A 24,505-nucleotide genomic window follows, 5' to 3' on the forward strand; every position below is an offset into this window, starting at 1 on the left:
CCAGCACTTTCTGTACAGACCAGGGGCAGAGGGCAATTCAAGTCCACCCTGATAAAGACCTGGCGTCGGGTGAGCCAGAAACGGCTGTGAGCAGGGCTGGTGTCTGCCCCTCTCACTTGGCATCGTAGAAGAAGCCCTAGCTGAACTGTCACATGGATCTAGAATGGCCGGTGAGGATCTAGAATGGCCGATGAGGATCTAGAATGGCCGATGAGGAATAGGGGTTAGAGGCCAGTGGCAGAGCGCTTGCCTGGTTGGCATGTGCCCCCGGTACAAGTTCTCGGTACTGGAAATACATGAGATAAAATAAGCAACTGTAGAATGATAGCATCTCTCTCAAACGCTTTAGGGTCTCAGAGAGATCATAGTGAGTTGAGACACCATGGCGAATGAATGATAGGGGTGGGCATGGTGGCATCATCCAAGCGGCAAGATGTGAGTCACCAGTAAAATCGATAATCTGAGGATCCCTGTTCCTCAGCCTAACTCACAAAAGTTACATATTACGATGTCTGTTATGTCCTAAATAAAAACACATCAGAGTAGACTGATACTAAACTCTGTTCATAGTTACCAAACTGTTGCCCCTTTTGTTCATAGTTAATGGTTATTTAAAGGGCGCAAGGCTGCCTTTGAAATGGTATCTCATAAAACCTTGACAATCATATTCCAGTTTTTTGTTTTGTTTTTTAAGAGACAGGGTTTCTCTGTGTGGCTTTTGTAGACCATGCTGGCCTCAAACTCAGAGATCCGCCTGTCTGAGCCTCTGCCTCTGCCTCCCGAGTGCTGGGATTAAAGGCGTGCGCCACCACCGCCTGGCATTCATGCTCCAGCTTTCCTCCTGCTTTTTCTCCCCCATTTTCCTTCTCATTTGTCTGTGGATCCTACTGGGCACAAATAATAAGACGTGCAGTTCAGCCTCTACCACACGGGCTTCGGGTTACCCTCATGCCCTCTCCTCCTCTTTAGGCATTACCCTCGGAGTCTAGTCAGGAGTCCTGTGGGAGATGAGCCTCTGTGCCCAGTTCTTTTACTGTATGAATACCTCTGTGTACACGAGGCATACCTCAGTGACCATTTACAATATTGAGTCGAAGACAGCAGGTTAGAATAGTCAGCACTTCTAAGTCAACTGGCTACAAGGGACAAAATATATAGCCAAGGACAGAATTTATAGCAATAACATTTATGTATCGTGTTACTTCTAGGACAATCCAATTTATAAAGTGCCTATTGTGTGTACACAAGGCACAACTGTAAATCATTACATTAAACAGTGGCAACTGCCAAAACACAAGTTTCCCCCTCAATTCTGCACACTGAGATTAATGAGGCTTTTGGAAGAAAGCATGCTTTAAAATAAAAAAGACAAAAGAAACCATTTCTGATTCATGCTGGGCAAGCAGCATCCCCATATACAGAAGCAGGCATGTGCTGTATGATTTAAGCACCTATGAAACATCTCTGGTAAGTAGTAACCTTCCCAGAAGAGTGGACACGTCCCTGGAGTAAGCAGGGAATGGGGCGAGAATCGAGGTCTGACACCAACATCAGCTTTCTGTTCTTTCCCCTTCAGTGGAAAACATGTTGAAAAGGAGAAACCAGGGAAAGCCCTTTTTGCCGTTTGTTGGCCCACATTCATCTACAGGCCCTTGGAAACCTGGGGAAGATGGCGTAGCTGCCACCTCACACAGTTACCTCACCATGCTGTGACTCAGTAAAGACCCAAATCCCAGCCAGTGATGGAAACTGACCAAGAGTGTTGAAGCAAGGATGGGAACAGGATGCTGAACAAACAAGAGGACTTGAGTTCTGATCCCCGGAACCCACCCAAAGCCAGATGCGGTGTGTGCATCAAAAATCCCAGGAAGACCAGAGAATCCCCCCAACACACTCACGGGCCAGCTAGCCTGGTATACATCGCTGGAAGTGACAAAGAGACCCTGCCTGAAATAAGATGGTGGAAGGTTGTCCTAGGCCCTCAACAGCATGTACATACCCGCACACACCCGCACGCGCGCGTGCGCGCGCACACACACACACACTTTTCCTGCACACACATGCACGCACGCACACATTTTTCCTGCACACACATGTGTGCGTGCACACACGCACACACATGCTCACTTAACCTGCACACATGCACGCACTCACACATATGCACACACACTTTTCCTGCATGCACACACACAGGCACACGTGCACACACACACACAGGCGTGTACACATACACACTTTTCCTGCACACACCTTCCCCACTTGCACTCTAGCCCAGAACTGACCCAGAATGCAAATCTTTTGAAACCTAAGCTTTCAGTTGTTCATTAAAAATGATTCCATTTCCCTAAATATTCCTTAACGTTGCTAACAGGGAATGGGCTGTGAGGGAAGCCATGCCGCTGAACTGGGCACCATTTAGGACACAGATTGCCTGAGCGCCTCAACGAGGGCTGGGCCTCTTCCTTCGCCATTTAGACGGGCCTGAGGGCCTGGAGCTTACTTCTTCCTCTGCCCCCAGCCTTCAAACATCCCCTGACTTGTTTGAGACAAAATGGTGAAAAGCTTTAACTCGTCGTTACAGATTAGAATAACTTTCTGTCTTTTACAAAAGCTTGCTTCCCCATGTGCTATGAGTGACTGACACTTCCATAGAGACAAGCAGCGCATTATCTCCGTTAGAGTTAAAAATTAAAGTAGAAAAACAGGTAAAGGAATGTTTAAAAAAATCCTGTGCTCAGTTCTGAATGGATGAGCTAGCCACTGCTTCCCAGACCCAGAGAACCAGCACTGTGAAGACAGCAGTTGGGATCTGGAGAGAAAAATGCATAGGGTGACTCCTGAGTGAACTGTGGTATGACATGATATCTCAGGGGCAATAACTTCCGTTTACAATTCATGCATTATCCTGACAAGTCAGATACACCATGGCTTTGGCAGGAAGTCTCTGAAAACTAGTCTTCTCCCCTAACCATTTGTTTTTGGTAGCATTAATAACCAGTTTGGGGGCTTTACCCACAACCAAGCCTCTCAAACTCAAGAAGCTCACTTCAGTCATAAATGGAAGATTCTGGAAGGATCTGGCCAAACAGCTCCATTCCCAAAGAAGGGAGCTCAGCAGGTTTCTGTCTGGGAGGAGAACTTTCCTCTTCAAACACATTAATTCTTCAGTGAAACAGCTGAAAACCACAAGTCAAGTTCTTATTAACCAACTCAGGTTCCTTGGGAAAACAAACACAATTGAATTTCCCATTTTGGGGTCTGCCACCCTAGTCCCCAGCTTACAAAAATGGCTTTTTTCCTTACCGGTATTAACGAAAAGCAAAAATCACCAGATAGGCTTTCAAAATCCCCTCCTAGACCCCCAACAGCATACCCATACATTCCCCATTTTCCCCGCAAACAACTCAGTTAAAGTAACAAGAACTCACTGGACGCCATCAACATGACCCATTATGGTCACATGTGAAGATCTGGCTAGTAATCTTCCACAGGCCCAGCACTGAAGGACATAGGACTTAGAGACATAGGCCGCTGAAGCTGTGACACTGTTGAGCCAGCACTGGACACCTCTATTTTTAGGGGTTTTTGGAGGGGGGCAGGGGATAATACTGATGTCCCAAGTGTGGCTATGCACTTTAATCAGTTGTGAGCGTCTGTGTTAATCACAGATGCGGCCTGAGAGCCGAACTGATCTATGGTATTCAGACAGGAACCTAGAGGGCAGTTGATGCTATTGTCCATTTAGCAACAGAATAGCCCCTTGAGCTCCCTGGCCCTGGGTTCTCTGTGGAGGGGGACTTCAATACAGTAGGGAAAAAAAGTGGTCAATGATTCCCATAACAATCAAGTCTCTTTGACACTCACAGCATAGGGCCATGGTAGAAGAGGAGGCAGAAAGATTGCAGAAGGCAGAGGTAAGGGAGAGCCAAGGGAAACAGAGTCTCCCGGACACGGCAGGACCCCCGCTCTCACGAACTCCCAGTAGCTGTGGCTGTGTGCACAAGATAAGCCAGTGAACGTCCTAGCATGGAGTGAGAAAGGGTTGCAGAGCCCCAGCCCCTAACTGAAGGGCTATGGGCAGCTGATGGCTTCTGGGGGGAAGGGGGTGAAATATTTTTAGGAGTATGGTCGACCATGTAGCAGTGCGTGGCCTCACGCCAAGAAGCATATGGACAGCACAAACCGGACTTGATGGGATATTGACTATTCGCTCCAAAAGACGCTACGCTGGCGGCAGGGAGATGAGGGCGGGTCCGAGAGGACTTGAGCATGAGCTGCAGTCAACATGATCAAAATGCGCTATGCAAAAATTCCCAAAGATTTAATGAGATAGCTTTCAAAAGCCTGCAAGGCTTCCTGTGTTACCAATATGAAGTTCTTATTAAAGACACCTACATTTTAATTGTGTGTAATTGGGGGGGTGCACGTAACTGCAGGTGTTTAAGGAGGCAAGAGGCGCCAGACCCCCCCCCACCCAGAGCTGCAGTTACAGGCTCTTAGGAGGCACAAGATGGCAGGTTCTGGGACCTGAACTCGGGTCCTCTGGAAAAAGTGGTAGGCGCTCATAAGGGCTGGCAAACATTCCCTCCAGCCCCGGGGTCCTCATTTTTAATAAAAAGACGTTGCCCCTGTTTCATGCAGAACGGTAGCAAAGAAACACATGGGCGACCCCCTCACTTCCACCTTGGGGAACCCCAAAGGGTCATGTTTTCCATTCTCAGTGTGGAGGCTTTCATGTCAACCCCTGTTGCAGGGGACACTCACTCTGTCTATTTCCTCAAGAAACAACTAGTAAGCAAGGCACCACCCTCCATTCTGCGTGGAACACAGCTGGCTCTCCTGTGTTTCAGTGATGCGGAATCAGTGCTACTTTAAGATTTGCTCAACCTAGAACCTAGGGAGTGCTAGGAAGTCTGCAAGCTTCTAGAACTGTACAGAAATTCCTATGCACCTCACCCTCCTAGAATCCAGGGTAATTTTTTTGCCGGGCGTTGGTGGCGCATGCCTTTAATCCCAGCACTTGGGAGGCAGAGGCAAGTGGATCTCTGTGAGTTTGAGGCCAGCCTGATCTACAGAGTGAGTTCCAGGACAGCCTCCAAAACAATACAGAGAAACCCTGTCTCGAAAAACCAAAAAAAAAAAAAAAAAAAAAAAAGAATCCAGAGGATTTTGTCCCAAAGAGACCTCCCTCCCACACTCCCACACCGAAAACAAAGTCCACAGATGTTCAAACCCTTGCCCCTTGGGGAAAAAATGGCTTCTGTTTTGCATGTAACCTTCACACATACCCATAAACTTTACATTATCTCCATATGACTCATAGCGCCTAGCGTGTAGCCCTCAACTCATGTGGGCTCGGGATAGCTTCGGGTTGTGACAAGTCCAAGTTTCAGGGCTCTTCTTGCCTGTTACTGTTGTTCTTGTTTGCTTTGTTTTTAACTTTCTTGAAAGAAAAAAGTTTGCTTTCTTTCATTTTTCTCTCCTTCCTTCCTTCCCCCCTTCCTTCCTTCCTTCCTTCCTTCCTTCCTTCCTTCCTTCTTCTTCTCCATGCGGTTGAAAATGTAACACAAAAATATAGATACAGTCGGCTGACTATGTACACTTACTGTGGTTTTTTTGCGTCAAGGGTGTATCAACAAGCTTCTCTGCGTTCATGTGTGTGTGCTGACAAAAGGCTCTCATCCAGTTGTCTTCCTCAATCAATGATCCTCTCTTACTAATTAGTTAATCAGTTTATTTATTGTAACACCTGGCTCATCGCTGAACGTAGTAGAGATCAGAGATTTACCTAGGCTGCTTTTAAGTGAGGTAGACGAATTCCCCCACCTGTGCCTCCCAAGCACAGAGATTACAGGCACACGCCACATTAAGCTTTGGCATGGACACTAGCAGTCCATGCTGACCCTTAGGCTTGCAAGACTTTATCAACTCCATCTTCCCAGCCACATCAGTGGTGAACCCTTATCCATGAAGCCTTTTTATGGTTAACCTTTACCCTGGGATCTAGTCCTGATGCCTCTTCTACAGACAAGGAGGCATTGATGCTACTGTATATCAAAGAGACATGTGTCTGTCTGCACAACTTCTGGGGAAGAGGCTTTTGATAATTTGATAAATGATACCATTGAGGAAACAGTACAGCCACCATCTTGATGACTGCAACTGATCACACGTGCTATGCACGGTGGCTTAAGAGATGGCTGGGAATGGAACCTGGTTATAATAGTTTAACCCAGAATTTAACCTTGCACCTTGCATTTTTGCTCCTGTTGACAAGCTGGATGTAAGTGTGCCCATACTCAAACAGTCTCCCACACTTGTGCATAGCTGACTGCTGTTTAACAGTGACTGGTGATCTCTCACCTGCCCTATCTGCCCACCCCTAACCCTGTCCATGTTGCCAAAACCACACTCTACATGGTGCTTCTTATACCTGTATAGAGGAATTTTTTTTCAGTTTTGCAGGGTTTTTTCTACCAAAGTCTATACAATGCAGGGATATTTTTCGGATGGCAAAAAAGAGGGGCAAGGAGTTGGGGAGAAGGACAAGCATTATTAAAAAGAATGATTCCAACATAGATACATGTCCTGTGTTTCGTAAGGAGTGGCACAGGCTGAGAATTTATTCACACACACACACACCTCACACACATGCACACACACACGCACACACCTCCCCCACACGTACACACGTGCACATGCGCGCATGCACACACACACGCACACACACACATACGCACACACCCCTCACACCACACCTCACGCACACACACAGTCACACACACACGCACACATGCACACCCCTCACACACACACGTTTTTGCTAAGCCAGTATTATCTGTAGCGTAGATTAACAGGAACAATATCCATACTTTCTGATTTCAATTCAGACAGGACTAGCTGACATAATTATGAGGTAACTGCCGAGGTTTAGAACACTTGCCCCCTTCCTTTGACCTGGATCTATAAATGCCAAGAGAAAGTAGTTTAGATTAAGTGAATAGATTAATAAACATCCTTGGAATATGTATCATTAAGGCTGATTTATTTTGTATGGGCAGCAGTAAGTCAAAGAAATGCCACAATATTCCAAAAATATTGCACAGTGCTGTCTCCACCATGCGATGTAATGACACCATGTGAGAATGACACTATCCATATTCTTCCGCAGGACTAATTATTCACAACAGTCAACAGATACAAAACCACTTTGAGCTTACATGGGCATGAGCACGGGAACCACTCATATTTATAACACTGAAAAACGGCCTTTCATTTGCAAATTTATAGTGTAGCCATAATTTCTTGAAGGAACTGAGAGGTTCATTCAAAAAATTGCCACAACGTTTATCTAGGCAAAGATGATGGATATGCCCTGCAAAATTAAATGCTTTTAAAAATTAAAATCATAGCGCCAAGGAAAAAGACGGGTTCCCTCCTGCATCGCTCAAACTTTTAAGTAATAACTGCTCTCGGGGCTTGCAAGGCTTAGCCCAGGGTGTTAATGCTTATTAAGTATATCCAAGCATAGTATTGTTCAGGTAATACTGTGGAATAATACTACACATTTCCAACATAAATGATCTGTTTTATTTTCTGATTCTGATCTCCTGTTTTAAGCTATACAATGTATACTACTGTACATAGAATGTTTTTTAATTGCTTTTATTGGATTTTGTCTTCATCCTATTGTATATTCTAAGTTTGACAGTAAGCATACTCTTCAACAAACTGTTATCATCTCATCATAATACAAATAAAACATATACTTTCATTGAAAAAAATATAAACAGATAATGTTCCCTGAGATGATCAATAAGAAACAGGATCATCAATGCATAGAAAATAAAGGACAGTGCTAGGTGACATCTCTACTTTGCCTTCCTTTACACACAGACACATGGCTGTAGGGACTCTTCAAGCACAATGGCTTGGGATGTGTGTGTGTGTGTGTGTGTGTGTGTGTGTATTATGACTCTGTATATATGTGTAGGTTTTCCCAAACATATTTTTAGTATTGTAGAAGTTAGTAAAAAAATGATCCTGAGTTTAATTTAGTGCCATTATGTCAATGGCAATCAATCAATGATTCACCTTTCTTCACCATTAACTACATCAGCTCAAAATTCATTATTCCAAATACCTGCAAAGTACTTGAACAACGTATTTCCTCTGTGAGGATACGTTTTTTTTTCCTTCTGCTCAACACCTGCATGGTAGCAACCGTCATGCAGGCAGCATGCTACATACCCTTGTCGGCTTGCTAACTCCTCATGGGCAGGGGCGTCCTCCTCCTCATCTCATCATCTTTGAGTCAACAGCAGCCAGTACAGCACCTGGAACACACACACGGCTCATGAATGTGCTTGAAAGCACCGACCCATGCTGACTGGAAGATACTGCCCAATGAAACAACCATCCTTCCCCTGTGATCTGCCTTACTGAAGCAGCACACCTCACACTGGATGACAACTTGACTGTGAACACTTAGTCCTCAGCTATGATGGCTTCTAAATCTTCATTCTACTTTTATTATAGTCTTTGTGTTTAATATTTTTATTCTTAATTATTTCAGGTATGTACACAGTCTTTGTATCATATCAGCCCCAACACACACATAACCCAACTCAGTGGCCCACGCCAAATGTCAACTCCTCTTACATTGTCATCTGTCTTGCCCCAAATTAGTGCTATCTAAAGATGCTTTGGAACCCTCTAAACCATCTTCTGGGCACGGTTGTGATGCTCTTCTTGGGTTTAACTAGACTCTATCTGGAATCAACTAAAACCAAAACTGCTGAGTACAACTGTGAGGGATCTTTCTTTCTTTTAACCATTTGAGGTGAGAAGATCCAGCTTTAATCTGGGCTATACCTTCTGGGGACAGTCTACAGAAAGACTTGGAAGAAGGAAGCACTTGTTCTTTGCCTGCTTTCCCCCACTTTTGCTGGCAAGCTCATTCGTTCACTGGCTTCAGAATCTACTCTTTTCAGATTCCAGTATATACTGAAGACCAGCTGAGACATCCAGCCTTGTGGACTGAAGATCTACAGGGTTCTTGGACTTTCTACAAGAAGACAGTCATTGTTAGAATAGTTGAATCACAACCCGTATGCCAGTCTAATAAACCTTATAGACAGACAGACAATAGACAGATTTATTCTAGCAATTCTATTTATCCAGAGAACCCTAACTAACACAATGGTTGGCAATCCAGGGGACACACTCCTAACCCTCTCTTCCCCAATGACCAGTCAGTAATTCCTAAGTTAGGGTAGGGGCTCATGGACCCCTCCTTCAAGCAGGAAGAATGCTGACTGGCTAGATCTTCTGCAGATCTTGTACAGGTAGCCAGAGTGGCCGTGAGTTCCTGAGTGCAGCAGCCCTGCTGTATGCAGAAGACACCGTCTCACCTGACCTCTGGCTCCTGCAATCGTACCACACTATCTTTCCTTCAAGTTGTCCTTTGAGCCTTGGGTTTAGCCACTGTAGCAGAGGACTCCACAGAAATTTTCTCTCTGCCCTTGGGCAAGTTGTAGATCTCTATCTTAACCACCATCCACTGCAAAAAGAAGTTTCTCAGTGTGTGCTGAGAGCTGGTGTAGTCTGATCCCTGGCCTAGAGGGGCAGTCATCTTTTGGTTTTTGGGGGCACAATGTGAGTAAGCATTTGAAATTATGCCCTGTAGAGTTGGGGTTAGTGTTAGATAAATTACTTTGTCCTGACAAATGCAGCTATCTGCAAAATAAGTGTTTTTCCAATATTATTGTTGAAAGGAAGGTGTGGTTTAGCATGTACAGCATACACCTATGACTGGTGTTATTTGGGGAATCTACCTCAAACAAACGGCTTCTCCCTCAGTATTAGGGGATGATGCTCTGCAACCTTGAACATTATAGGGGTGTGTTTGGTTGTTTAGGAGCTTTGGCCAGCCTACAATCTAACAACATGATTTATAATTGGTCCATGTAACAATTTTTTTATGTGACCCAGAGACTAAAGGCCAGTCCCATAGACAGTATATGATCAAGTCTCAGTTCAAACTCTGGGCACCAAAGACTGGTTTGTGTGAGCTTCTCTTTGTTGACAATGCTCTGTTTAGATTGCCACATGTTAGTGTCTAAAACACATCTCCTGTAAGGGAACCCCTATGTTTACAGCTTCCACAGACTCTGCCTTATGTCTTCTCTTGACTGCTTCTAATCTGTATCCTTCCTCTGTAGTCAATGAGTCTACGGTTTCGGTGAGCCCTACGAATCTTAGCAAGTTGTCAAACCTGAAAATGGCTGTGGAAACCCCTCCAGTCACAACTGGTGTCAGAAGCAAGGCTCATCTGGCTCCCTCTCACTTTGACAATGACTACCTGGGAAGTTGGTTAAACTCACCCATCTCCCTGCTGGAAAGCTACAGGGTCTAAAATGAATTTGAAAGGTAACTTACTTTACCACTTGACTTTTAAGTTAGCTTTAAGTTCTCGTGGTTTAAATGCTTGAACCAGATGCTGCTTACATAGAGGTTATAAGCTATTGCTTATCTTGCCATATGCAAACAGCAGGCACGCCCGATTCTCCAGTGGTAGAGTCAGAGAGAAAAATAATTGCATTTTGTTTTGTTGCTGTGTGGTAATGTAAGTGGTAAGTGACATTCAGGAGTGAACGGGTCATTCAGAACTCAAATCTAAAAAGATCTATGTTAGACTGAACAGGGCAGGATATTAAAAAAGTAACTTCATTAAAAATTCAATGGTTTTTCTAATAAAATATTATTTAAATCTTTTGCTTTTCCTAAGTGCTCAGGATATCCCATGTAACTTGTTGCTTATACATTTGGGATGTTTTTATTAATTACTAGAAACATTTTAGTAGGTAGAATTATAAGATGACCCCAAGATCTCCCTATCTCATAAGTACATTCTTCATGTTGATGTTTCAGATAGGAATGTGGGGAGGACTTACAGCATAACACAGTTGGCTCTCATGCAGCCTACGTGGGGGGAGCTTAGGGCAGACTTTAAGTGTTTTAAACTTAGTCTAGAGACCACAGGTTCAGGGCTGGAGCATACAAAGGATTTGCTCCAACAGTGTATGTTCAGGATGGAAGGCTGCATGTTGGGAACAGAAGGGTCTACAGGCAATAGGTGATCTAGCTAGCAATGAATGGGACCCTCAGGCCTACATCCATACAGAACAACATTTTGCTAACAAGCAGAGTTGGAAGCACTTTTTAGAGAGTCTACAAACAAGAACGCAGCCTGGCCGTCCTGAACTACTGCCTGGTGACACCCTGAATAGAAGGGACTGGAGCTGGGTTGGGCCCTGTCACGTCACACACAACCAGTGAGCGAGCTTTGTGCCGAGTCTATCAATTCAGCCACTGGGTGTGTGACCATTTGTTACAGAAGAACACAGGGAAATGCAAATCTTACTGGCTTCTGTCCAGTTTTTCCCATGGGAAACAAGAAGCCCCCGGGGGCCACGCTGAACTAACTAGTCATATAGACACCCGTCCCCCGGTACTGGCAAACTCAGGGATCCCTTCAAACGGGAAATGCATAATCAATTGTTAGTCTACACTCGTTCCTTGCACAGCTGAACAGTCACCAAGTTCAGCTCTCCTGCCCAGCTGTGCCGGGGAGGCAGATCTGCCGTGTGTGCAGCCAGTTGCTTTGCAAGGTTCTTCTATGTTTTCAAAGGGATACAATTAGGCAGCAGTTATCTGAGGTAAATGTCCATGGAGCTCCTAAAGCACTTGGAGTGAGGTGGAGATCGCTCAGGCGGGCTCAGGGTGGGGCACCAGCAGGATGTGTGGTGCCGCTTGGCTCATCCCTGGCACCACTATGCCTTTTCGTAAAACATGGATGATGCGCCCATGTTCAAGTGCGGCCAACGTGGCTTCACGCCACAGTCATTTGCTCCCCGAGGCACTAATGACTGAAACATAGGCAGTATATATATACATATATATATGTATGTATGTATGTATGTATGTATGTATATGTATGTATGTATATATATGTATGTATGTGTATGTATGTATGTATATATATGTATGTATGTGTATGTATGTATATATATATATATATATGTATGTATGTATGCTAAATCCACACAGGGTGCTGCTCATCACATGGCATCTCTGTGTTAGAACAAACCTCCTGGCGACTGGGGAATCTGACCATGCTCCAGTGAGTATAGAGGCAACACAAATGGGACTTTTTTGTTTGCTCGCTTGCTTTGTCTTTTCTCCTCCTCTTTGTGTGAGGCGGGACCACAAGTGTGGATGTGGAGCTGGGAGGACTGGGAAGTGAGTGTGCCTGAGGTGTGTGACGTGAAATTCCCAAATAATCAATAAAATATTATATATGTATACATATGCATATATACATACATACATATATACATACATACATACATACATACATACATACATACATACATATATATACTTCCCAACAACTAAGAAAGGAGAAATGATGCTGGGTGGGTGGTATGGTACACAGCTATAATTAATCCTGGCACTTGAGGGAGGCAGAGGTAGGGAGATCTCTGAGTTCCACCAGGCCAGTTTGGTCTACAGAGTGAGTTCCAGAACAGCCAGAGATACACTGAGAAACCCTGTCTTGAGAAACCAAAATAAATAAATAGATGTATCTTCTTTATGATAATATATTAATATGCTAATTAATATATTTAATATAATTAAAATTCTAAAAATAAATACAATTAAATATCTATTAAGTGTATAAATATGTAAATATAGAGAAATACAATTTTATGAATATTATTTTATAATTAACTTAATAACATATAAATCCTACATTATATAGTATATTATACATAATCATGTATGATAAATATATAATAAATAACAAATATATGACATGTGCATATATGTGTAAACATATATGTGATAGTGGAAGTCCTTCTGTGTATATGTTTGTTTGACTGGTATAAATGAAGCACTGTTGGCGAATAGGGAAGCAAGTTAGGTGGGACTAGGAGTCCAGGAGGATTCTGGGAAATGTAGTGAAGAGATTCGTCGAGCTGCGATCCCTGGAGGAGAGAACACAAGTCTGGTGTCCTCAGAAATATAAGTTCTTATAAAAATATATATTGGTGATTATGGGTTAATGATTAAGTCAGAATTAGCCAATTAGAAACCAAAGCAAATGGCCAACAGCTTCATAATTAATATAGTGTCTTGTATGTTATTTGGGGGCTAAAGCAGAAACAGGACCCAGGCAAGTATCCCACAACAATAGATATACATATACATATATATATATATATACATATATATATATGTGTGTGTGTGTATATGTGCATATATATATATATGTGTGTGTGTGTGTATATTCACAACCAAACCCTTAGTCGGGAAACCTTCTCAGACAGGGTTTGATGTCCCCCCCACTCCTATTGTACCTAATGATATAGAATTTCTCAAGTTGCACTGAACAGGATTGATGTCCACATCTTCCAGAAGCACTGTCTAGAAGATTACCAGGTCTGGTGCAGGCACGTTATCCCAGTACCCTGGAGACAAAGGCAGAGAGATCCTGCTGGAGGCCCACCCTTCACTACATAATGAGTCCAAGGCGGCACTACCATGTGAGTAGGGTTTGCTCTCAGGAGTGGTTTGCTGGGTTCCAGACTTGACTCTCATACGGGTTATATGGGGAGGCTTAGGCTAATCACATCTCGCAGCAAGCAAAGTCTGCACTATTTCCTCCTGAAAGTTAAAGTACACAGATTGTCCCCAGCTCGCTAGTGTGTGACTTACGATGTTTTGACTTTATGGTGACATGGAAGTACACTTCTACAACTACGCTGCTTCTCACTTTGAGTGCAATATTCAATAAATCACACGGACTGCTCCATGCTCGTATAAATTAGACTTTCTGTTAGATGTTTGCCCAACCGCAGACTTAATGTAAGTTTCTGGTTAACACAGGGTGGGCTGCATTCTAACATTGGGTTGGTGAGGTGTATCCCTAACTTTGGATGCTGTCAACTCTTGATGAAGCCCTGGGAGGTCAAGGAGCACATCTTCAGAGTGCATATGTCCTGAGAGGAGGGTATTCTCAGTTGAGAGGAAGAACTGAGCTAAGAGTGAGGATTAAGAGGTCAGGACAGAGTCTGCAGTACAGTATACATTTTAAGTCTACCATGATTACAACTCTTCCCCTCCCTGAACATGAGGAGGTTCTGGCGGATTGGTCCCCATATGGACAGGGCAACATATAAACTAGCCATCAGCCATCTGAAAAGTTTCCTAAAGATACAGATGCTCTGGGCAGTTCTCTCCTTGAGATTTTGTGCAAATTTTCATGAGAAACTTTGTGTAATGTTAAGTCTATTGGATAGCTGAGGTGTAGAGAGTCACTAAAATTATATTGAATAGTAATGTTCCAAGTGGTGATAGATGCAGGATGGGATTTAGATACTGGGCCATGACCCAGTCAATGACCTTTCTCTCGGATCTATGAGGCACAGGCTGGTGGCTGAGAGGAATCTCCTTAAAGCTTAAATCCCAAGTACCCTGTCTACCCCGTGAGCCGAGGGCAGACAGGGAGAAGGTGGGACTAAATGACAGAAATGGATGATCTGACAGAGTGGGTTTTATTTTTTGCTACTATTGTGATTTTGAGACAGGGTCCTATGTGGCCCAGGATGGCCTTGAACTCATTATATAGCCAAGGATGACCTTAGCCTCCTGATCCTCCCACCAAGATTATAGGCATGCACCAGGCTCAGTTTTTCATGGTGCTGGGGATGAACCCCAGGACATCACAGAAGCCAGACAAGCAGTCTGCCAGCTGAGACACACCCCAGTCCAGCAGAGAGCATTTCTGCATCCACATTTTCAACTCTGCAACTTGACCAGAAGGGTAGGGGTGCTGTAATGAGAACACACCATGAGCATGGGTCTATCCTTTTCGTCTTTAGAGTAAAGGGAGATGAAATTTAAGTCTTTAAACGTGTCTCAAAGTTAAAGTATTTTACCAAAACTTTCCTACTTGAATTATTCAACTCAATGTTCAAGTTATATTTCTCATCCTGCCTTCTCTACACAGGCTGGGTCCCTTTACTCCTGCGCTATTGAAAATGACCATCCACACTTACCACTCAAGAGGAACCAAGAACAGAATTTCTCTTAGAATCATTAAGAAAGGTGGCCACTTACAGTCCCTCACCAGCCTAAAGCACACTTCCTAGTGTCCTCTTGTGAAAATTTTCCCAAATAATGCATGGCCTAAAATCTTAAAGGTCAAAAATTTGAGGTACTCTAGTAGTTCCTCTAAATTAAACCCCTTAAGACACGGAGTCAAGTTCCTTTGGCACATTCCAAGAACTTTCCCATTTTCTGTCTTTGTCTAGTACAGAGGGAGCCATGCACACGGCGGGGGAGGGGGCAGGAATACAAAGAGAGAGCCATGCACACGTGGTGGGAGTCATGCTATCCATGCTAACTTGGACATCAGTAGATACCTATGGAATGCATGTGTCTGTGTCTGCTCTACCAGCTGACCAGCAGTCACCTGACCTTCAACAGCTTCCTGTTACAGGAAGCGGGGGTGGGGTCAGGAACAGTGGGTAGCAAGGGACAGACACTCTGCATGAGACTTGAGGAGCGGAACTAATCATGGCAAAAGGCTTCGATGTGTCATCGTAGTTACTCAGTTAAGTGCTGAGCTATGAGCTTTACACACATTACCGGCTTTGATTCTCACAACCACGGCGCGACAGAAACCCCTTTATTGGACCCATCTTACAGCCGAGAGGAAGGTCACACAGGAGTAAGAAAAATGTACAGGGTCACACACAACCCAAACCTCATCGCACCCATGCTCCCCTGTCAATTATACCCAAGGGTTCAAATGAGGCACCATATAAAAAAATGTAGAAAAAGAAATTATAGAACTATCATGAATTAGAGGCTCGCAGGGTCATTTCTGAAGCCAAAGTTAACTAAAATATAGAAAAAGCAATACTGACTTTAAAAAGGGTGTATTTGTGAGGTCATGGGACTTGGATGCAGGTGAAGGGAGTAATTCTTTTTACTGCCATCCTCCCTCCCCTCCCTGCCCTCCACTCACACTTATGGAGTCTTCGTTGTCATTGTCCAACCCCATGATTGGAGGCAAGGTCTCTTCCCTGAGCCTGGAGCTGTCCAGTTGGCCAGCAAACTCCAGGAATCCTCCTGTCTCTGCCCATAGCCCCAGACTGCAGCTCTGCGTAGCTACAACTGGTTTTTATAGGATGCTGTGGATCGTCAAACTCAGGTCCCATGGCTCAGCAAGCACTTTACTGACCGGGCCCGTCTCCCGGGCTTATTTCATTTACTTCATTTTACCGGCAAGGCAAGCACACCAAGGGCAGCTGTGGTCCCGTGCAGGGACCCAAGGCCCCGCCTCCTTGGGTCTCCATTCCTCCTACTATTTCTGGAATACTCCCAGAAGCCATCTCACTGAAGTGCGATCTTCCGCCTCATGCGGTGGCCTCATCTGTGAAATGGGAGACTTAATCGCACCCGCTCCATCCAGCTGCCTGGGAGGGTGAGAATGATTGCTGCTCGTCCATACACAGGCCCTTCCCAGTGCCCACTGGCCGACTTCTGCTAAGACTACAGCAATCGCACATTTGGAAAACAAGGTGCAGGACATAGACAGCCACTCTGGTGCGAAGACGAGAGCCCATGGCAGTTGACAGCATCTGAGACATGCCAGCCCACTAGTCTAACTCCGTTCCTTACTCTCCTACGCCTGCTATCTAGACACAGAACACAGCTTCGCCAGCGAGAGAGTTATGGTAAGTGCTCAAAGTACACACACACACACACACACACACACACACACACACACACACACACACGCACGCACGCATGCATGCATGAGTGCATCTGTGTTGTATGCACATGTATGTGCATATAAGCTAGTCTGTGCAGGTATGTATGGAGGCTAGAGGCCATATTTATTTGCTTGTTTCTTATTTATTTGAGTCAGGATCCATGACTGAACCTTGGTTACCTGTCTAGAAAGCCCTGGGGGCCTGCCTGTGTGCCCTTTCAACTTTTACTAGAAAAGATGGAAATGGAGGTCATGGCCTCTGCCCCTAGCTCCATCATGGTGTGTTTGGACCCTGTAGACCAGTTCATGTCCTGAGACTGAGTCCCTGCCATCACTAATTTGGGGGTGATGGTAGTAAAACAGGTAATTTGCAACTCAAATGGTCTCTAATCTTAAACTGATTTCCACAGGTGGGAGACACAGAGAGCAAGTCCCTTAACCCTGTCCTTGGCACAGCCCGCCAGTCACTCAAGAGATCTCCATCCGTCGAGGAGGAGCCAGCCTCAGTAAAGCTTTGAGATGACTTCACTCCCATATTTACATATTTTTAATAGGCCTATGATGAATCTCCTTCCGCTTGACTCCTATTTTGAGCTGTGATATTTTAATCTCCATTCTTGCTGCAACTTTAGCAGATGAATGTGCACTGTGACAGAGCTCAGAGGAAATCGTATAAATAAAGCGAAGTGGAGCTATGACATCCCACATTTTATAGCTTTTTTATTGTAGCTGAAGCATAAACAGAGCACAGCTGTGTTATACTTACCACTGTGAGTGCTCCCTCTGTCTTCACCCCCTACCGGTCTTAAAAAGACAGCGCTCTCTTATTCAGAGAGACTCTCCTATCAGGAGCAGTCCCCAGTGGGCCATCCTCTGCCCCAGAGCTTCCCCGTTGACTCATTTCTCCAGTCACACATGGAGCTCTGCCCGGTCGGTCACACCCGACTGAAGATCAGCATGCCGACTGCAGCCCAGGCCGCACCCAAGCCAAAGCTCCTTGCTGTCACCTGCTGCAGGATGGCTCCCCCATCCGAGCTGGGATGTCACCTTGGCACATACCACACCCACACACTTCACAAGCGCTCCTCGGGGGAAATAACGACCCAGGTAAGTATCTTGGAAGCCTCCAAAATGGTACCCTCTCTTAAGGAGAAAGCCTTTCGATGAACTCTCGGAGTGCTCTGGTGAAAGTTGAAGGCGCCAGGAGAGCCAAGCAGAGTTGGAGGGGTGATACTGATTTACATAAAAACAGTTCTGCAGGCATACACCGTCGCGGGCTTTAGAATTGTTCACCACGTCTGAGTATGCCAGTGAGTAGCAAAAAGCATGCTCCATCTCTACTCGGACAGATATGGGGTGAGGTCACATGGCGAATGGTCCCAGGCTGTCACCTGATCTACACTGAGCGTGTCTCAGATTTCTGAGACACTCCATTTTGGTAGGACTGGGGTAGGCAGTGTTGATGGTACCCTAGTGTTGTTAGCCATGGATGAGGTCCTGGAGATCACTATAATTATAGTAAGAAAGAATAAAGCCAATAACCAAAGTACCCTGGAGACTGGAGAAGAGGGACGGTCCCTGCCAGGCCTAACTCTCCATTCTAATGGCTCCTTCAGAGCCCCGTCCACACCCCTGCCCTCCCTCTACCCTCCTTCACAGGCCCGTCCACACCCCTGCCCTCCCTCTACCCTCCTTCACAGGCCCGTCCACACCCCTGCCCTCCCTCTACCCTCCTTCACAGGCCCGTCCACACCCCTGCCCTCCCTCTACCCTCCTTCACAGGCCCGTCCACACCCCTGCCCTCCCTCTACCCTCCTTCACAGGCCCGTCCACACCCCTGCCCTCCCTCTACCCTCCTTCACAGGCCCGTCCACACCCCTGCCCTCCCTCTACTCTCCTTCACAGGGCCGTCCACACCCCTGCCCTCCATCTACTCTCTATTTCCTTTATGTTATTTTTACTTCTGCTCTCCCCCAATATTTTCTTAAGTTTTTCTTAAGCTGCATCAAATTGAGTTTTGTCATTTACGAATACATCTTTTTCTCTGTTCATACACACACACACACACTCTCACACACATGCATGCATGAGTGCATCTGTGTTGTATGCACATGTATGTGCATATAAGCTAGTCTGTGCAGGTATGTATGGAGGCTAGAGGCCATGCTTATTTCTTATTTATTTGAGTCAGGATCCATGACTGAACCTTGGTTACCTGTCTAGAAAGCCCTGGGGACCTGTCTGTCTTAACCCCCAGCTTGGGTGTCAGGCACATGCTTGCACCATGCCCAGCTTGGGTGTCAGGCACATGCCTGCCACCATGCCCAGCTTTTTACAAGGCTCCTGGGGATCCGGACGTTACCTGCAGAGTCACGGTCTCAGCCCCCTGATCTGTTTTCAGTCTTTATTCATCATTGCACTTTTCCAGAGGATTCGTTTCCTCCATTCAGTTGGGATTTATTCTTCCTTTTGCAAAATATAAGCACACTATCCATGGGGAGGAAGGAAAGAAACCCCTCCAGGTTGGTAGAGAAACTCATGATGTAAATTCAAAAGACAGATGCATCCAAGCGAAAGAATGCAGGGGACATGGTGCCCTGTGCATTCTGGGAGTGAGAGGAAGGGCTGGGGGCTGCGGGAGCTGCATGGTCGCTGGCATTGGAGGTGGAAAACACTAGAACACAATGCTAGAGTCACCTCCATGGACAAGCTCAGCTGTTTCCAAACAGCAGGCCCGACAGGGCTAATAGGGGATATAGCTGGTACCCCAAGCTTCTCAGCGACCTACCCTCTCAAGGTTGCTTGCTCCTTCTGCAATGTATTGCCAAGCTGCCAGTCCAACCCGGAGGCCTGATCAGCAGTTTTCACCTTTGTGAGAGGACTAGCGGGACTCCTTTGTTTTGATGGCAGATTACCAAACCGCATCTCCAAAGAGGTGTGCCCTCATCTGGGTTTGTAAGCCTGCTCCATGGAGAATGACTGGAGCTTTACTCTATTCGAACAACATATAATTTCATAAAAGAGTTACTGTCAAAACATAGTACTCCATTCTTGATGTGTGCGAAGAAGCACATTTGTAATGTAAATAACCTCAGAAGTTGTGTGATATTTTAAAATAACCCATCTGGTGGGGAAACAAGGATCATCGCCCCCGTTGGTTCCAGCACTAGTAAACTACTGGCTTCTATCACACGGGTGTGCCAGCAGGCGTGGAACCCTGAGATGCGTACTACCCCAGGTCAAGAGTCAGGCTGCTTCCTTTGTCAGGGGCAAGCATTTTTAATTGGACCCGTTGCTCTCCCAACACAGTTTTTAAAGGAAGATGGGATTCATACACCGCGGACACCGTAAGTACTGGGTAGCTGCGGTCGAGACAAAGATGAGAGCAAACTGGTTATAGCCTGGATTATATGGATCCAGTTTTACTGCAATGGATGGCTGAATGAGGAAAAGGCAGCTCGTGTTTCGTAGTTTGTAAGCCTGTTTGGCAACAGGCAACAAACTAAGCAGAGAGAGAAAGGCCCTATAATCCCAATGGAAATGTAAACCAAATAAAACTTCCAAGAAAAGCACATACAAGAGCAACCAACAAAAGATTTAGAAAACTAGTCCATACACTTCCACTAGTGGGCTCTTGATAGAAAACATTCCGTGTGTGTGTGTGTGTGTGTGTCAGTGTTTGCCTGTATACGAGTACAAATGTATGTACGTATATGTGTATGTGCACAGCATGCATGCAGTACCTGTGGAGGCCAGGAGAGGGAGTCAGAATTCCTAGAATTGAAGTTACAGGTGTTTGCGTGCCATCACGGAAGGGCTGAAAAGCAAACTAGGTCCTCTGCAAGAGCACAAGTGTCCTTACCCACTTATCCACCAGCCACGTCCCCTAGCTGCTCAGGAGTAGACCCTTCCCATAAGGAGCAATTCCGAGCAGAATGAACCAGAGCAGAGCAGTGCGGCCTAAGGAGTGTGTGATTGGTGTGAGAGCTGCCTCATTGTTAATGGTGTAGCTCATGCAGCTACAAATGGCCAAGGAGCGGTTTGGCCGTGGCCAGGGCCTAAAGACCTAGACTCTGCTGGCCACCAAGACACAGCTTTACTCACTGACAAATCCATGAGGCAAACTCAGGACTAAAACTTCCTAGTTCATAAAAAGGAAGCAAGTGGAATTAAAATGTGTATTTCACTTTCTAAAATGAATGCAAATTATTTTTCCAAAGTTGAATGATTTGGTGCAGTTTCTATTTTTTTAAATACCCCTCCTGTGTATGTGTGTGCACACATGGGAGCACATGCATACATGTGAGGCTTGTATTGGTCAGACGACAACTTTGTGTGTCAGCCCTCACAATCCACCGCCTTGAGACAGGGTCTTTTGTTGAAAGCTCCTTATGTCAGGCTCACTGGCGTATGGGCATCAGGAATTCCTGTCTCTACCTCCCATTTCACCACAAGAGCACTGGCATTGGTTACAGGGGCCATACTGAGTCTAACTCTGCACATGGATGTTATGGTTACAGGGGAAATACTGAGTCTAACTCCTCGTGTTTGTGTAGCAATTGCTTTGACCAGCAGAGTCATCTCTATTCAGCAGAATTCCTTTAAGCACTAAACTTTCTATTACATGGGCGTGTACTAGGCATGCTTTGGTGGACACGGCACAAGCATGTTCATCTGAGAACTCATTGTATCCAGACACCTCTATTGTGTCAGTATGTCTTTACCTGGTGCTTGATTTGATTGGTAATGAAATTCCATGTAAAAATATCTTAAACAATGGCATAATGTCTTCCTATCTTATAGCCAGAGAATAGGATAAGAACGTCAAAACAAAAATTAAAGTGGTAGCCTATGAATCCCTCTACGAGCATCCCTTTGTGTGCTCTGTTAACAATTTCATATTGATAACTACACTGGACAGCTAACATGGGAATAACAGAGAAGGAAGCATGGGGGAGTCCAGCTAACACGGGACTAGCAGAGAAGAGTGGATGCAGTCTAGAAAAGCAGAGGTGTGCGGCGCTCACAGGAAGGAGGTAAGGGTGATGAGAAGTTTGGGTTCTGGGCAATGAAAGAAAGAGACAGGATTGCCTTAAACTGAACCAATGATGAGGCTGAGAGGGCACAGTGTACAGAAAACCGTATACACCCATCCCATGCCATTTTCAGGTTGCGGTTTACATGTGTGAATCTACAGTTCAGAGCAGAGGCCCCACTGCCCAAGACACCCATACTCCCCAGAAAACTTTTCCAAGCTCCGACCCCAACAGTGGCTGTTGTCAAACAGATCTCTGTTCCCCAGATGGAGTGGAGCCGATGGCGGTGGCCTTTAGAAGAGGGCTAACCTCACACAGTTACATCGGAGCAGCTAGAGCGAACTGTCCACACCTGCCATGCTTCTGTGCCAACAGAAAGCCCCGCACGGCTGACTTGTATGTTAGCACAGGTCACGTGACACGGAGCAGCATTAATCCTGAATGTAGCTCCTCACTTTTCCAAGCGTTAAACTTGTGGTCTGGACACGGAATGTCCACCATGGACTCTCGTGCTTGAACACCTGGTCCCAGCTGGTGACAATGTGTGGGGAAGTTGTAGAACTTTGCAGGGGCAGAGTCTCTCTGGAAGGAACGGGTTGCCGAGGAGCTGTTACTGTCCAGCCCTGCTTCTGCCCGCTGTCTGCTTCTTGACTGTAGATGTGATGAGAACAACCACTTCATCCTCTACCCCAGACCTTCCCCCCAGAGTTGTCTACACCTCAGACTGTGAGCAGAGACAAAGCCTTCCTCCTTCAAATGGTTTCTCGTCAGCCATTTGGTCATCACGGCGACTACAAAAGAAACAAAGCTGTAGGCGGAGCTGTTTGTTCCGCATAGTCCCACAACCCTTCAGTCCCAAATAAACACACAGAGGCTTATATTAATTACAAACTGCTTGGCCAATGGCTCAGGCTTCTTAATGACTGGCTGTCTCTCAATTATTAGCCCATTTCTATTAAAATATGTATCTCTGTGTAGTCTTGACTTAACAGAGAATGCCCAGACCTGTTACTCCTTCAGCGGCTACATGGCATCTCTCTGGTGGCTCCCTCTCTGTGTCCTCTCCCAAGAATTCTCATGGTCTGGTAGCCCTGCCTATACTTCCTGCCTGGCTACTGGACAATAAGTGTTTTATTCATCAACCAGTAAGAGAAACATATATACATAAGGACGTCCCACATCACAAACCCATTCACCCTTCCAAGAGTGTGCTGAAATCTCACGCCGCACACATTTTAAATCTCACATTTTACCTTTAACATTTATATGGATTTTTTTGATCAAGCATTGAATATTTTTACTTTTATAACAAATTACCTAACTTTTCCCTAAAACACTGAAAAACTGACCTTGACAATTATGTACTGGTGTTCTTAACTGTCCTACCATCGTCAACCCCACAGTCACCATCATCCCCACAACCCTTGTCACCACAGCCACCATCCATCCTAACAGCCACCGCCCTCATCCCCATATCTACCACCATCATCCCAGTTGGCTTGTACTAAACCCCAGAATACTTTGCATTTTATTTTTATGGCGTTATATGTCAGACTTGGGGCACTATTTTGTACACATTGAATAATCCTACCTGCCAAGCTTGATGGGATGCGTCTTTAGTCCCAGCACTTAGGAGGCCAAGCCAGGCAGATCTTTGTGTTTGAGGCTAGTCTAGTCTACACAGCAAGTGTCAAGCTTACTCTGGCAGGGAGGGGCCTAGTGAATCTGGTCAGTTTCGGGCACTTCCTGAAGTCATTTCGAGCTGTTTACCTTCCTGCTTACAGAGTTTCCCCGGCAGCGGCAGAATGGAATCTTTCTAGCTGGTAGAAACCATTACGCAGCACACTCCTTGACATGTCTGTTTCCCAAGTCCCAAACCCTTTGGTGCTGACAGGGTGTACAAGGGGCTTGTTTGGACAGTGGCCACCTTTGTCGGAGCATCTTCACTTCTATGGTTTGGAGGAACCATAGAGATGGTTATGTAAGAGTATCTATAGTATAGTGGTTCAAAGCATGGCAAAAAATGGAAGTGCCTATTTCAATGAAGACTAAAAAAGCCGTCCATGTAACTTCTGCAACACCCTAGCTGCAGGAGCCTGTACGCCCACTCTCCACAGAGCCACAGCACGCAGAACCTTCATGCATCCCATCATTCTTGGGGCTTTTTACTCTGATTGGTGCTGGCCTCCTGCTGGTCTCCCACCACCCTTGAGGAGCTTGCTTTCACCGAAGAAGTGAGTAGCCAGGCATGGTGGCGAACATCTGTGGTAACAGCTCTTGTAGATGAGACACAGTAGGATCAGAAGCTCAAGGCCAGCCTGGGCTACAAAGCAAATTTGAGGCCTGCCTGGGATACATGGAACCTCATCAGAAAACCACGCAGAACAACACAATGACAAACCTCCTCACAAAGCCGGCCTCCGGGTGCAGCACAATGAAATGCAGCTTCTAGGGATGGGGCAACTTTCCCGAGACTCCGCAGATCTAGAGAAACTCTGGTGGGCCAATCGGGAGAACATGGAGCACAAACTCCTCTGACATCTTCCCTGCCTCGCAAAAGCTGCAGATAGTTTCCTTAGAGGGACTATTAAAGTGCCATCTCTCTCTGTCATTTTAAGCT

The 24,505-nt window shown here is 45.6% G+C and overlaps 1 protein-coding gene across 4 annotated transcripts in view; it reads right to left on the reverse strand.

The window, feature by feature from the left end:
- Sox5 (SRY-box transcription factor 5) overlaps window positions 1-24,505 on the reverse strand; it is a 936,665-nt gene that overhangs the window by 741,914 nt on the left and 170,246 nt on the right. For 2 of the 4 annotated variants that reach the window (XM_040743581.1, XM_040743580.1), the window contains exon 3: window positions 8,251-8,336. The exons of the other annotated variants lie outside the window; for them this stretch is intronic. The gene's annotated coding sequence lies outside the window, so the exon portion shown is untranslated. The remainder of the gene's footprint in view (window positions 1-8,250; window positions 8,337-24,505) is intronic. 4 annotated transcript variants of the gene reach the window in all.

The sequence above is a fragment of the Mesocricetus auratus genome, unplaced genomic scaffold, assembly GCF_017639785.1.
Source record: "Mesocricetus auratus isolate SY011 unplaced genomic scaffold, BCM_Maur_2.0 Super-Scaffold_100001, whole genome shotgun sequence".
Classification (NCBI taxonomy): domain Eukaryota; kingdom Metazoa; phylum Chordata; class Mammalia; order Rodentia; family Cricetidae; genus Mesocricetus; species Mesocricetus auratus.